Below are 13,262 nucleotides of genomic sequence, written 5' to 3' on the forward strand. Positions count from 1 at the left end.
TCAGAACTGAGCAGGCAGGAATCCTTCCCGTGCACACAGCGTGACCCAGTGCCGGTCTGGCTGGGCAGGCCCAGATGGGGGAGGGATGACAGACCTGTCATGTGGTTTCGGAACAACAGGCACAGCTTAGTTTCTGGTCACCACAGTCCCACCCCTGACCTCCACAGGATTGGATGGGGGAGGAAAGGAGCCCCTGGCAGACTGCCTGGGCATTCCTGAGGCTATGCATTCAGCACCTTCCTAAGAGGGCAGGCGGGGTGAGCATAAGCCATGGCGGCCGCAGCCAAACCAGCCACGGTGTGCTGAAACCCAGAGAGAGCAACTGCCCTCCAGAATCGGAAAGGACTTAGGACGATTCGTTTTGACACCCTCAAATGAGTTCTAGAAGGGGCTTTGGACGAGGCCCAGAGATGATATGACTTGCTCCACGATGACTGGAGAGCAGAAATAGAAAAGCTTTGGACCCTAATGAAGGGCCCAGAGCTTTTGTGGGCAGAAGACACCACCTCAAAAGTGGGAGATAAAGGTAGCTGGAAGAGTGCTGGGGAGCTGCGCAAGACTGAAGGTGCAAAATGAATGGTAGCTTTAAGGTCAGATCAGAGATGGGGGTGGTTACCTCAAGGGTGTGATTTCTCGGAGTAGTCAGGAAAGAAAAACAGCCAGCCTGAGAGGTCATGTGAACAGCACACCTCGGACATGGCACATTCTGAGACACGCTCTTCCAAGCACTGTGGCTCCAAGGAGAACAGAGGGAATCTGTGTGCCGACTTGAGATGAGCAGGCCTAGGAGAGCCTGGCTGTGACTCAGCCTTGGGGGCTTTCACGGGCCCCTCTGGCAGCTCTGAGTCAGCAGTGGTTTCTGCCATCCTGCAGGCAACAGGGCCCAGAGCCCTTGTGCTGACTCAGCAGAGGGGACCTGGCTGCTCTCTGCCAAGCCTCCCACTGGGCCCTCCTGGCCCTCTTCTGCCTTTGGGAGAACACAGTGCTGGCTGCCTTCCTTAGAGCTTTACCAGTGTGGCTGGCAGAGCCCCCTCGTTGCAGGGGTGGCACTGGCTACCTTAGAACAAGGTGAGCTCAATTTCTTGAGTTCGACAGTCACATATCTTCAAATGCTTATTTTGCCAAAAGAGAAAAGAATAAGGTTTATATTTGGAAGAGACTTTTGAGAACGGCTAGTTATCTAATTTCACAGATGAAGAAACTGATGTATGGACAGATTATGTACTTTTCTCAAAGATCACATGGGGCCTCCTTCGTTTGTACCGCTATTATGTCTGGCTGGTCCATAGGTGAGGGGGAAGGCAGAGCATTAGTGGTGACCCCATGAGCCCTGCTTCTTTACCTGCTCAGAATTTCTCCCCCAACAGATGTACACCCTTTAATCCCTGAAGCCTACAAATATATACCTTTATACGGCAATGGGGACTCTGCAGATACGATCAAGTTAAGGATCTAGAGATGAAAAGATTGTCTTGGGTCATCTGGGGGAGATCAATGTAATCACAAGTCCTTATAAGAGGGAGCGAGGAGACTCAGGGTCTGAGAGACTGAGCAGGCTACACAGCTGCTGGCTTTGAAGATCATGAAAGAAACCATGAGCTGATGCATTGCAGGTGGCCTCTAGAGGTTGAAAAAGTAAGGACACAGATTCCTATCCAAGCCTCCAAGCGGAACACGGCCCTACCTATATCTTGATTTTAGCTCAGTGAAACCCATTTGAACTTCTGACCCCCATCACTACAAAATGATAAATGTACATTGCTTTAAATCGCTATTGTGGTCCTTTGTGACAGCAACGACCGGAAACTCATCCAAGTCCCTGTACCTTCCCACTGCACTGCTCTGTAGTTTGTGGTTTAAAGCAATGAACTTGAAAAGTAAGTCGCTTCCCCTTCATTACTACTAAATAAGACATAAGAAGAAATTTGGAAAATTACAGAAAAAATAATCTATCTAATAATCTAATGATGAAAGCGGGAGAGAACTGATTACGTAGATTAAATTGGATATTTTAAAGCCTTGACTTCTCAAGCGAGCTTCAGTGTTATGAACCAGCTGAGGCCAAGCCAAGCAGCAGAACCGTGAGATTGTCAGATACCATAGTAGCCACCAGTAAATAGGTAGAGGGAGGCTAGGGATGTTATTTCTCCACAGCTCTGAGGCTGAGTTATCATGAAACAGCTTTGCTTTGCATGAAAGTTTCATTTAAGGAAAACAAGATGCTACTGTAGTCAAGATTGAAATAAATTGGAGAGATAATATAAAGCAGATTCCTTCAAACCAACCGCTGGCTATAGGACCACTTAGGAGCAAGTCTCACATGCCTTTCAGGCAACAGGCTGTGGCTCCTCTAAACTTATGCCAAGTCTCTTCAATATTTTGGCCAGTCCAAAAAACTTTTTGTGGCACTGGAGATTGAACCCAGACTCTTTGCCCTGAGCTATATCGCCAATCCTTTTTATTTATTTATTTGGGTTTTTTGAGACAGGGTTTTGCTACACAGTTCAGGCTGGCCTTGAACTCACTATATAGCCCAGGCTGGCCTTAACTGGTGTCAACCTCCTGCCTCAGCCTCCCGAGTGCTGGGATTACAGGTGTGTGCCACCACACCGAACTACCTTTTTATTTCTTATTTTGAGACAGGTCCTCACTAAGTCACTAAATGGCCCAGGATGGACTCAAACTTGTGATTCTCCTACTTCAGCCTCCCAGTGCTCTGGGATTAAGGTGTGCACCACCATGCCTGGCCAATCCATATAACTCGACTTATGGTTTGCGTTTTGATCTTCCCCTAAGGCCTCATTCGGTCATAGGTGGGGTTTTTCAGAGGTAGCTGGAGCTACAGTATGGGACACAGGGATGGACTCATGCTGCCATGCTAGAATTAAGGGCACTAGGATTAAGGGTGTGAATGCTGCCTGCCCTAGGGTAGGTAGTCTGGATAAGCCTAGATAAGACGTAAGGGACAAAAAGGGGCTTGTTGGATCATTTGCTTGCTTTTGCTCTCTTCTGCCATCCATGAACTGTTTCTCCTCTGCAATTCCCCTCTGCCATGCCACCCTGCCTCGGAGTCAGCCAGTTACGGACTGAATCCTCTACAAACTGTGAACCGAAATAAACCTTTCCTCCTTTCACTTTGGGTACCGGGTATTTTGTCTCAGCATCAAGAAAAAGTAACTAAGGTCAGAATCAGTCTTCAGATCTTGTATTAGGGTGTCTCACAGGGCACTGCCTTCTTGTGGCACAACGTTCTCAGGCTGTCATGGACAGCAGAGGGTCTAGAGGGTCTTTCTTGTTGAACTATCCTCACTGATTCAGTAGGCCAGCGGGCAAGTTCCGTGGTAACACCAAGGTTGTAGGTCTAAGGACACGCTTTGAGAACCACTGGGAGCCTTTAACACCTTCCTGAAACTCACTTTTCATCCGTGACCAGGCCACTCTGTGGATGAAGTGAATCAGAATCCCTGGGGGGGCGGGGACACAGACATCAATATTTGCTATAACTCTCTAAGTGATTCCAAAGATTTCCCCACTGTCATGTTTACTATTCCAAATGGATAATTTCCATGATAGGTGATTAAAAAAAAAAAAAACATCTAGGCAAGAAGGCAACATTTCCTATCCTGCAATTAAATAATAATGAAGTATAATTGTATAATGATAGCTAACACCTGTTGAATGCTCCTAATCCTGTGCCAGGAAGAACTAATTTGTTCCTTCCAGTAGTTATCCTGATTTTATAAGTCACACAACAGTCACTCCCCCCAGACAAACACGGAGTTAGTTTGTCCAAGGCCGTGCACAGATGAGAAGGCTAAGATTTGAATGCAGGGGCATGGCCTCGAGGCCTCGTGTGTGGTCTGCACTATAGAGCTGCATCACCCAGTACGTGGAGGCATCCTGACAGTCTTCTTCACCGTGGGCAGTTTTTATGGGGGAAAATGGAATAGGCCTGAGCATCTACTCAACTGGGCTAAAAGCCAGGATTCCCTCTTAAGAGTTGCAATGGTTTGAATGTTTTTCTCCCCTCCAAAACTCCAGTTGAAACTTAATCCCTAAAGCCAGAGTTGACAGGTAAGGAGGTGTTGAGGGCAGGAGCATGCGTTAATGGAGTGACAAAAAAGGACTATAGAAGTGAGTTCTCTTTCTTTTGTTCTTCTTTCTTATGAGGAACAGAGTTCCTCGCTCTGAAAGATGAAGCATTCAGGGCACCGTCTTTGAAACACAGATGTGCCCTTCCCAGAAGCCAAACCCATCGATGCCTTGATCTTGGATGTTGAAGAAACTAAATAGAACCACAAAATACAAATTTCTTTTGTTCAAGCCCTAAAAAAAAACAACCTTCAAGCCAGATTGATGGTACCCCACAAAATTGTCTTTCAAAATTAATGGAGAAATAAGATACTTCCATGATAAGGAACGCCTGAAGAAATTCATGACCACCAAACCAGCCTTCAAAAAGTTCTGAAAGATATTCCAGAAAAAGATACAGAAGCAATTCCAAGAATTCCCAATAGAATGAATCCACCAGGCAAGGCAAGCAATTAAATAGGAGGGAAAAAAGGACACCAACAACAGAAAAATAATATAATGACCAGGATAAGTCAATACCTATCAGGTATAACCATAAATGTTAATGGTCTCAAACAACCAATCTTAGTCTTTTTGCGGGGGTGAGTACTGGGGATCAAACTTGGGACCTTGCGCTTTTGATGCAGATGGTGGAACCACTGAGCTAAATCCCTGGCCCCTCAAACAACCAATCAGAGAATAAGAACAAACATTTTTGTGGGTGGCCATGATGGCTGGTACATTTAAAACCAAAAATGGGCATCTGAAATGGATAGACACTTCTCAGATGAAGAAGCACAAAGAGCAAACAAATATATGAAAAAAAGTTCAGTATCACCTGGTCATTTGAGAGATGCAAATTAAAGTGACTCTGAGATTCTACCTCACTCAGAAAGTGGCTGCCATCAAGAAATCAGCCAGTAACAACTGCTGGTGTGGCTATGTGGAAATTCACACCCCATCATTGTTGAAATCAGTATGGAGATTCCTCACAAAACTAAAACTAGAGGTTGCATTTGACCTAGACACGCTCCTTCTAGGTATCTGCCTGAAAGAGTCAGAAGCATCTTACCTCAGTGATATCTTCCTTCCTTTCTTTCATTTTCCTTTTTTTTCTTTCTTGCTATTTAGTTCAGGCTGTCCTTGAACTCAGTCTGTAGTCCAGGCTGGTCCCAGACTTGTGGCAATCCTCCTATTTCAGCCTCTAGAATGCTGTGATTACAGGTGTGCTCCACCACAACCAGCTATTCCCACGATGCTAGCAGCACAGTTTGTAATAGCTAAGTTTTGGAAACAGCCCATCTGCCCAATATCAGATGAATGGATAAAGATGGGTGAGTGGTGTTTACGTACAATATTTATATACTCCTCTGCCATAAAGGATAAATAAGTCAGTTTTAGGTAAACGGATGCACCTCAAAACTATAAGTTTAAGTGAAATGAGTCAGACACATGTTTAAATATCTCATTGTTTCTCTAGTTTCTCTTTTTTGGGGGGGTACCGGGGATCGAACTCAGGTCCTTGTGCTTGCGAGGCAGGGAGCTGAGCCACTGAGCCAAATCCTCGGCCTCATTGTTTCTCTTATGTGAGAAACCCAAAGTGTAAGTAAGGAGCAAAACAGAAGACAGATATCAGGAAGTAAGAAGAACACATTCAAATGGAGGGTGGGACAAAGGAGGGATGAATGGGAAAAGAAGGAAGGCAAAAAGAATTTTAAAAATGGAGAACGGAAGAGAAATTATGGAAACAAAACTCTGTAAATGGAGAGGGAAAGTAGCATTGAAGGAAGGGGAATGAAAAAAATTGAATTAAGACATTATATACAGGTGCAAATTTTGTATGATAAATGTGATAAATGCCATACGTAGTGACATTTGGCAAATAAAAATGAAAATACTGTAATGAAAGCAATATAGAAACAAATTTTTAATATATCACCCACTCTGTATTTTTCTGTTACAGAAGCACAGAATGAACTGACAATAATGATGCAACTTGATTGAATACTTTAGCCCTAGAGCCTGTTTTCTCATCTGGAAAGTGGGTATAAGTGTGCCTGCCTCCAAGGCCTGCAGGGAAAGCTAAAAGAAATTTGCCAAGCACAAGGTCTAGTGCCTAGCACTCTGCCAAGGCTCAGCAAAAATGTATTCTCTTCCTCTTCTGCACTAACCTTTCCTCTAAGAGTCTTCAGAACCCAAGTTTTTCAGGTTGGGTGGTGTTGTTGTTGTTGTTTGAGACAGAGTCTTGCCTGATTGTTCAGCCTGATCTTGAACTTACTACATAGCCCAGGGTGGCCTCAAACTCATGACAATTCTCCTGCCTCATCCTCCTGAGTATGGGGCTTACAGGTGTGCACCACACACTTGTCTAGGTGCATAATGTTAACCGATCTGAGAAAGCACCTCTGTTGAGACTAGGGCAGTCTGATCCAGACAGAGACCATTTGATTTCAGGAAGGAAAAAATTTTAAATTGCAAAGTATTGCACCCAATCTGGTATCACTGCTGATGTTGTTGGCAACATCAAACTTCTTTTTAAAAGGCGAAGATAAACTTGGAATGCCAGTATGCACCTGCAGTCTCAGCACTCAGGAGATTGAGGTAGGAGAACTGTTAGTTTGAGGGCTCGCTTGGGTAATAGTCAGACTCTCAAAAAAGAGGAACAAAAAACACCTCGCAATGATAAGCATTGGGAGCATCATGTAACAAGACTATATTTAAAGCGAGCCAGTTAATGTGTATGCAAGATATCTGAAATTCATTCTGGAGAAGGAAAGGCAAATACGATTTTGTACCTCTATTTGGATAAAAGGGACTGAGGTAAAAGGCATTTGTGCAAATTTCAAATAGATTTTCAAATCTAGAAAAACAGAGACCCCAGGTGTGGATTAAGTTTTACTTTGAAATTTTAAAAAAGCTAGACTAGCTTTCTGAAATTCAAAAATCCTATTTAATAGCAGCAAAAATGGGACCTGTTTTGAGTTTAAAAAGGAGCAGAGTGTGACACACGAATGAAAGAAGCACCATCAAATTCCTAAATTTGTTACCAGCGTCACCCTTCTGTCTCTTTTTTTTTTTAAGTAGTCCTTTTTATGAGTGTCAACAGAAGTGTGTCCCAGGTCCCTCCGCATTATAAAGCCGCCCACTGTTTTCCCTTCAGAGTCAGGGGCAGGTGTGATGGTCTGTGTTTAGATGCCCCACAAGCCTCACGCAGTCATAGTTGGGGCTTTTGCTTTCAGAGGAGGCTGGATCTAGAGGGTGTGACCCTGGAATCGATTCATGGTGCAGTGCTAGGCTCAAGTGCTACTCACCCTGTGTAAGCTGGATGAGACATAAGGGGGCAGAAAGGTGCTGTTGAGGTCCTTTTGTTGCTTTTGCTATCTTGTGGCCACCATCACCTTTCTCCTCTGCAGGGTCTGTCTGTCATATGCCGCCTTCCTTGGTGCTAGCTGCTTATGGACTGAAATCTCTACAGATTGTGAGCTAAAGAGACCTTTTCTTCTTTAACTCTGGGTGTTGGGTATTTTGTCTCAGTGAAGAGAAAAGTAACAAAGACAGGGGAGTTCTGGGATATGGCCCTAGCCACTGCATGCCTCTGAGACCCAGGCCCTTGACTAGAAGTCCCCCCAGCCCAAGTCTTCCTGAATACAGGACATGGAGCTCACCACCTGCAATTGTCCAGGTGCTGCTTGAATTGCTGAGCAAACACATGCTATTTGCAAAAGTACAAAGTTCAGTGCATCCAACAGGTAAAACCAAACATGGGATGGGGCGGGGGTGCAGGAGCACCGAGGAGACCCTTGCAGCTGTGGCTGAGGTCGAACTAGGGTGGCTCCTGGTCGAGAGGAGTGGATAGGCCGCGAAATGGAGAGGCTGGTGCCCAGGACGGCATGTCCACGACACCTCTCGTCCTCCACCCCGCTGGTGCTGTGGCTCTGGAAGGGCGTAGTACACAAGCTGAGCATGGGTGTCTCCCTGAGAGCCCGCCTCACATCCAGTGGCCCGTGGACACTACATTCCCGATCAATTACCCAGGAGGCTCCTAGGTGGTACCGGTGCTGCTCTTGTCTGTGCCTGGCTGACATCTGAAGGCACCAAGCACGAAGCTGTCGCCGTGTACCTGATACAGAGGGAATAGATGTAACTCCCAAACCTGCTAGATACCTGAAACGTGAGTTCAAGTTCTCTAAAATCAAAGAATGAATTCTAGGAGGTTGAAAGGAAAATTTTGTTTAGAGAATGAAAGCTTCTAAGTGAGACAGAAGAGGGACCAGAAAGTGGTGGCCCCCTCATGCAGCTTCTCAAAGGTGTTTTATGGGACAAAGCCACAAGGTGAGACAGGTTCAAGGTGGGACCAAACTACAGACAACTAATAAGATTACAAGTGCAGTCGCTTAGGTAATACTGATCCAATGAGAAATCACAAGGTGGACAAAACCGTGAACAACCAATAAGATTATGACAAGTATAGTCGCTTAGGTAATACTGATTAAATGGGGGATCCAAGGGGGAAACAAGTCACGTAGCAAGTGTGCAAGGAATGAGCAAGGATTTTCGGTGGTAAGGGGTGGGTCAGGGATCTTTCTTGGAAGACCTTGACACCCCACTCAGGCAATTGAGACCTATTTAGAATATAAGTCAGTGCTATCCATCCATAGGGGAGGCATGTGGGTGTGGTGGTTTCTCTTCTTTTGCAAAACTGGCCTTCTGTGAATCTTCTGTGAATGTGTCTTGATTGTCCTCCATGTTGGTTTTTCTCTTTGGCTAATTAACTTACCTATCTACCATATACCTCACTCAGCTTCCTGCGGAAGGTGCCACCGTATTACCAGCAAGCCCCCCGCTTCCTGAGATCTGTTCTCTTCTTTAAATCAGGACTGACACCAGCAGGAACCTCCCTACCCACCTGGAGGGTCTTGAGGATCCTGTCTTACAATGACAAGGAAAATACTTGGAAGATGGCAACCCTGGTTGTTAATTCGTTTGGGAACCTCATTTTTTTTCTATCCTGAGTCTCTCATAGGAACATAGAATCGACCTGGCTAATTGTGTTTTCTTAGTGACCTTTCCCTTATCTTGATTCATCTTTACTTCCCACTCCTTAAAAAAGACAAGTTTACCTGTGCTTTCATGTTTCCGCTGTGTGGTTTCTAACTCCTGCCCAGTGTGTATAGACCTAGAGTCTGGATCTAAACAGGGCCTGCTTTAGAACCGCCCGTATATCCAGATCTGCAAACCCTTGGCATTGGGTCATTGGTGAAAATAACTTCAGGTACTTTAACCTTTGCATAATATTATTTATCTTTTTTATAAATAAAAATAAGTACATAGTTGAGATTATTCAACTCTAATTTAACTCCTGTATTTGCCTTATGTCATACTGTAACCTGCATTTTTCACTTGATACTGTGTTACTATTTTTCATATCACCTAAAAGCCTGTATGTTAGTGCCATTCATAATGAACATTTTGTTAAATAGCCGGCATCATATTTTACCAAATTATCCTCTCTACCAAAGCTGTTAGAAATATGAGTTGTGTCCACTTTCCACTATATTATATAATTAATGCAATGGAAATCTTTCCTCTTAAATCTTTGTCTGCTTTCGGTTTATCTACTTAGTAGATATTTAAGAGAGGAATTCTGGGTCAAAGTTTATAAACATTTCCGAAAACTTTTCAGTTGATGATAAAAGGGGTAGCATTGAAATAGTTTGGAGCATTGGAGATCCCAACACACAGGTGTGATCGACACCGGGAAAGGAACATGGAAGTGTGGCAGGGGAATCTTTCAGAGTTTCCGGGGCTTCTGATTTCTGTACTATATAATGATTGTTATATTAATTGAATATTATTACAGTATTTACACATGACATAATTATGTACTTTAGAGTCTCATTTTTGGGTGTTTAGACAGTTTCACTCAGTCTCCTCCTACATAAAAGTTGGGAGAGTATCTGGCAGCAGGAGTGACCACTGCTTCCTCCCTGTGCAAACTGGGACCCCAAGGTTGTCACCGTTCTCATGACTAAAGAGCTGAGAAGAGTCTTAGAGACGTCCATCTAAAATCCTCACTTCGCTGATGTGGTGGCGCACGCCTGTAATCCCAACACTCGGGAGGCTGAGGCAGGAGGATCACTGTGAGTTCGAGACCAGCCTGGGGCTACATAGTGAGTTCCAGGTCAGTCTCAACTACAGAGTGAGACCGTGTCTCAAAAAACAAAACAAACAAACAAAATAAATAAATAAATAAAATCCTCACTTCACAGTTGAAAAACTGAAGCTCAGCTAAATTACTATGGCAGCTTGTGACCTTCACTGCTGTTATAATTAATGCAGATTTTTAAAAATCCAGGCTCTGTCCTCATATTTTCTGATATGTGTCTGAGGTAAGACAAGGCATCGGTGTTACATAAAAGCTCCCTAGGTGGTACTCATATGAATTAGGGTTAAGAAGCTCTGGTATAGCTGGAAAAATATGGGCCTTATAGTTATCAATATCTGGTTCTAATCCCACCTTTGCTATTTATTTGTTTTTTCGTTTGTTTGTTTTTTGTTTTGAAACAGGGTCTCACTATGCAGTTAATACTACTCTGGAACTCACTGTATAGCCCAGGCTGATCTCAAACTCACAGCGATCCTCCTGCCTCAGCCTCCCGAGGGCTGGGATTACAGGTGTGCACCACCACGCTGGCTCTTTTGCTATTTATTAACAGTGTAATTTTGAGTTAATTAATCATCTCTTTGCTCCTCAGCCCTCATTTGTTAATCATCAGCTTGACTTGAGGATTAAATTTAATAGCAGTTAGTGTGTCTTCCAAGGTTCCTATTCCATGCCTGGCGTTCAAAAATATTAGGTCCAATAGTAGATTCCATAGCTTGATGAGGGCAAAACTAGAAAGCCAGACAAAGCATGCTGCATAACCAGAAGACATTTAATAGATGCCTGTTGATTCTCCTCATAACATAATCTTGGAACACGAATTTGCATGTTACTGAGAAAATTCTAACTTTACTGTCGAGTTGATATTAATCAGGAAAACAAAGCATTGCCTTATAGAAATTTATCTCACTTGTTAGGCATTAATTTGCCTCCTTCTTTTCGTTCTTCAGCTATAAAGGAGCCTGTTTTTTATTCTGATAAAATAATTATGATTGAACTGTTAGAAAAAAAGATTTTTACAATTATATAATTGTAAGAAATGTTTGTGCAACTTGTACAATGTTAATGATATATATCAAGTAAATTGCCCTTTTATATTTATTTATATATTTATTTTGTTTTTTTGAGACAGGGTCTCACTATGTAGTTGAGACTGACCTGGAACTCACTATGTAGCCCAGGCTGGTAACTCACAGCGATTCTCCTGCCTCAGCCTCCCGATTGCTGGGTAAATTGCCCTTTTAAAAGAACACGAGAATTGTAAAACCCTCTCCCTTATGAGCTAACATTACTTTAGTTTTCATTGACTTTAACCAAAAGCTCTTGGGCCATGGATTTAGCTCAGTGGTTCTGCCACCTGCCTCGAAAGTGTAAGGTCCTGAGTTTGATCCCTGGTACCAATAAATAAATAAACAAACAAACAAATAAATAAATAAAATGAAATAAAAAATAACTTAAAGATCTGGGCCAGGGATTTGGCTCAGTGGTTCCACCACCTGCCTTGCAAGCATAAGGACCCGAGTCCGATCCCTGGTTCCACAAAAACAAAACAAAACAAAAACCTAAAGATCTGTACCATAGTAATTTCTGTCCCTATCCTATGATAGAAAAATGAGGAAACATTGGATTTAGTTTCAGAGGACCGGTGATTGAAGCCTCACTCTGTCACTCACTGGGTCTAAACCTTGGGTGATGGCTTTTTCACCCTTTTCTGTCTCCTGAATACAATGGGAGCCTGTATGGCATGACTGGATTTTAGCACAAAATGGGTCTAGAACTGTGATGCTGACCCAAAAGAATATGGTTATTAAATATTCATTAGGCGTCTGCTGCTTCTTCGGCCCTCAGTAGGAAACCTTTGTGGGAATTACAAAATCCTGGCCTTTCCGGAAGTGTCTTGCACTTTCACTAGTAGAGGTGCCTCCCGTGTCTGAGCAGTAACTAGGGACCAGTTTTTACCTAACAGCTGTGATCATTTCAGCCCAAGTGACTCATGCAAGAAATAAATGGGAACATTTAAAGGGTGACAGTCACACAGAAATGGAGGAAGGTGAAATTTAATTTTCTCTCTCTTAGCACATTATTCCTCTTCAGCCTCTGACACCAAGTTCTAGATGGTAATATCCTGAAACCACACTGTTTTAAACTACGCAGAGCAATGCATTTTCCTGCCAGCACATTCCAGCCCTTGGACTTGTCCATGTTTTTTGTGTACCAGGGATCGAACTTGGGTCCTTGCACTTGCAAGGCAGGTGGCACTGTCCGTGTTTTAAATCCCCCATCACTCTGCCCAGTTTGCAGCAGCTTTTCCTGAGCCCCAGGCTTTTTCCCCACCCTTCTTTGGACCTAGAGCCCATGCTGCGTGGAGGATGCACCCAGGAGGCACCGTATGCAAAAGCGAGTGGTGATTAGGAAGTGTGGCGGCAGGAATGCCTGAGCTGAGCCTCACAGATGGACCTGGGAGGTCAAGTCCTGAGCTGTGAGTCACTTCCCTTGACAGAGGTGAGCGGCAGTGAGAAATGGGCGTTTTTGTCCAACCCCATCCTAAGGACAGCTCACCAAGGACTTCAATTACCCATTCATAGCATTGTTTTCTAGCAGCAAAAGAAACAACAGTGGTAGCCCATATATCGAACTTCAGAAGTAAAACTTCGTGGATCGTGAAGATAGAAGAGGAAGTTTGAGAGACTCACAATGAAATGATTCAAAAAGGACTGCTTGCAAAAGTTGATTTGGAAACTCAGAGCATTCGAAATGACTTCCTTAACAGCAGAAGCAAAAAGGACCAGGGGCATGAGTGTTTGATTTTTCAGATGAGAACCACAGCTTTGCCGAGAGAAAGAGAACGCCGGCTCTAATCCTCGTCCTCAGTGCAGCTACTGACGATGTCCTTTCTGTTCTCGGGCAGTCATTGGTCTCCCTGGGTCTCAGTTCACCCATCTGTAAAATGAATAGTTGGCTCCAGGAAATTGTAAGGTCCTTTCTGGCTGGAACATCCTGATTCTAGGCATCTTAAAGGTTGCTAAAT

This window comes from Fukomys damarensis, unplaced genomic scaffold (assembly GCF_012274545.1).
Source record: "Fukomys damarensis isolate Sample0158 unplaced genomic scaffold, DMR_v1.0_HiC HiC_scaffold_37, whole genome shotgun sequence".
NCBI classification, from domain to species: Eukaryota; Metazoa; Chordata; class Mammalia; order Rodentia; family Bathyergidae; genus Fukomys; species Fukomys damarensis.